Genomic DNA, 3,171 nt, shown 5'->3' with positions numbered 1-3,171 from the left:
TGCCGCGGTTCTGCCGCGGTAGAACCGCGGTAGAACCGCGGTAGTGAGTTTCCGCGAGGCCTTTTGATCGCGGTTTCACCGCGGTCGAAGCCCCTCTCTGATTCTAACGCCCCGTTTTTTTTTTTTTTTAGATTACAAAGGTTACAATTACAACAATGTCATGGGTTGCCTCCCATGTAGCGCCTGATTTAACGTCGCGGCACGACTCATGTGAGCGAAATTAAGGTTCGCTCGACCTCTGGGGTTCATTCAAATGTAGTTCGGTCATCTCCTTAGGCTCGTTCATGCCCACATACAATTTCAACCGCTGACCATTGACTCTAAATGTACGAGAGTCATCTTCAGTAGAAACTTCCACAGCTCCGGAAGGAAACACTTCAACCACGCGAAATGGTCCAGACCACCTTGACTTTAGCTTACCTGGGAATAACCGCAGTCTTGAGTTGTAAAGCAGTACCCTGTCCCCAGGTTTGAAATTTCGTTCAATGATGTTTTGATCGTGAAGCCTTTTCATTCTCTCTTTATATAGCCTTGTGCTCTCAAAAACAAGATACCGGAACTCCTCTAGCTCATGTAATTCCGTGACTCTCGACGTGCCCGCAGCTTCCAAGTCTAAATTCAGCTGTTTCAGTGCCCACCACGCTTTATGTTCCAGTTCTACAGGTAGGTGACAGGCCTTCCCAAACACCAACTTATATGGTGACATACCAATTGGTGTCTTGAATGCTGTCCTGTAAGCCCATAGCGCATCATCCAACTTTCTTGACCAGTCAGTTCTTGTAGCATTTACCCTTTTTGTCAATATGTTTTTGATCTCTCTGTTGGAAACCTCAACCCGTCCACTGGTCTGTGGGTGGTATGGAGTAGCCACCTTGTGGCGCACATCATATTTAGCCAACAACTTCTCGAAGGCCCGGTTGCAGAAATGAGTTCCTCCATCGCTAATAATTGCATGCGGTGTCCCAAAGCGGGTGAATATGTTCTTCTTTAGAAACCCGACTACCACCTTAGCATCATTGGTGGGTAATGCTGCAGCTTCCACCCACTTGGACGCGTAATCTATAGCCACAAGAATGTATTTATTGCCATAGGAGCTGACGAAGGGACCCATGAAATCTATCCCCCAAACATCAAACACTTCCACTTCTTGAACTGGGTTCATGGGCATCTCATGACGCCGGGAAATGTTCCCGGTGTGTTGACATTCATTACAGCTCTTGACCCATAAGTGAGCATCTTTAAATACCGTTGGCCAGAAAAATCCAGCCTCTAGCACCTTAGCTGCAGTCCTGATGCCTCCAAAGTGACCACCATACGCCGAAGCGTGACAAGCCTTCAAGATAGAAGATTGTTCGATCTCGGGGACGCATCTCCGGATCATGTTATCAAGGCATATTCTAAACAAGTAGGGCTCATCCCAGTAATACCATTGGCTTTCGCGAAAGAATCTCTTCCTCTGGACCGATGACAGGTCGTGAGGAACAATACCACTGGCCAGGTAATTAGCATAGTCTGCATACCAAGGCGCTTCCTGATGAGTGGTAACGAGCAGCTGCTCATCTTGAAAGATTTCCAGAATTTCCTCCACTTCTACTACATTTTCAGCTCCTTCAAGTCGTGATAGGTGATCAGCGACTTGATTTTCAGTGCCCTTACGGTCACGAATTTCAAGATCGAACTCTTGCAGTAGCAACACCCAACGAATCAGGCGTGGCTTAGAGTCCTTCTTTTCTATTAAGTATCTAAAAGCTGCATGGTCAGAGTATACGATTACCATGGATCCTATTAGATAGGACCGAAACTTGTCAAAAGCAAATACCACAGCTAGCATCTCCTTCTCTGTCACTATGCAGTTCAACTGGGCTCCACTCAGCGTCCTACTAGCATAGTAGATTGGGTGCATCAGTTTGTCCTTCCGCTGGCCCAGCACTGCCCCCACCGCGTAGTCACTGGCATCACACATCAATTCAAACGGTTGCTCCCAGTCAGGGGCAACGATTATGGGTGCTGTGACCAGCCTTTGCTTCAACTCCTCAAAAGCTACCCTGCAATCATCAGAAAATACAAAAGGGTGATCTTTCTCTAACAACTTACAGAGAGGGTTGGCAATTTTGGAGAAGTCCTTAATGAACCTCCGGTAGAATCCGGCATGTCCAAGAAAGCTCCTTATAGCTTTGACTGAAGTTGGCGGCGGCAGCTTTGCTATGACATCAACCTTTGCTCTATCCACCTCTATTCCTTTGCTTGACACCCGGTGCCCCAAGACTATACCTTCTTGTACCATGAAATGGCACTTTTCCCAATTCAGAACCAAGTTAGTCTCGATGCACCGTTTCAGCACACGCGTAAAATTCACAAGGCAGTCCTCAAATAAGTTCCCCACCACTGAGAAGTCATCCATGAACACCTCCATTATATCTTCTACCATGTCAGTAAATATGGCCATCATGCACCGTTGGAATGTGGTGGGTGCATTGCATAGACCAAAGGGCATCCTCCTGAAGGCATAAATTCCGTACGGGCATGTGAATAAGGTCTTTTCTCTATCCTCAGGGGCAATGGAGATCTGATTGTACCCTGAGTACCCATCCAAGAAGCAAAAGTGTGACCTCCCTGCCAATCTATCCAGCATTTGATCAATGAAGGGAAGTGGGAAGTGGTCTTTTCTGGTGGCTAGATTTAACTTTCTATAATCCATGCAGATTCTCCAGCCTGTGACGGTTCTTGTTGATATAAGTTCATTGTTGTCATTCTTTACCACTGTCATGCCACCCTTTTTAGGCACACATTGAACTGGGCTAACCCAGCTACTGTTAGAGATTGGGAAAATGATTTCCGCATCCAACCATTTTATCACTTCCTTCTTCACCACTTCTTTCATATTCGGGTTTAGCCGTCTCTGATGTTCCCTGGAAGGTTTGTGCCCCTCTTCCAGCAGAATCTTGTGCATGCAGTAGGCGGGGCTGATCCCGTTTGATGTCTGCCATGGTCCACCCATGGCAGTTTTGCACTCCCTTAGTACCTGTAAAAGCTGTTGAACCTGCACATCTAACAAACCAGATGAGATAATAACAGGTAATGTGGAGTCAGGACCCAGAAATTCATACCTGAGTGGGTTGGCAATGGCTTCAGTTCCAGCTTAGGGGGTTCCTCGGATGGTATGGTTTAGCT

This window comes from Nicotiana attenuata, chromosome 10 (assembly GCF_001879085.1).
Source record: "Nicotiana attenuata strain UT chromosome 10, NIATTr2, whole genome shotgun sequence".
In the NCBI taxonomy this organism is placed as follows: Eukaryota; Viridiplantae; Streptophyta; class Magnoliopsida; order Solanales; family Solanaceae; genus Nicotiana; species Nicotiana attenuata.
This window is presented reverse-complemented; position numbering follows the sequence as displayed.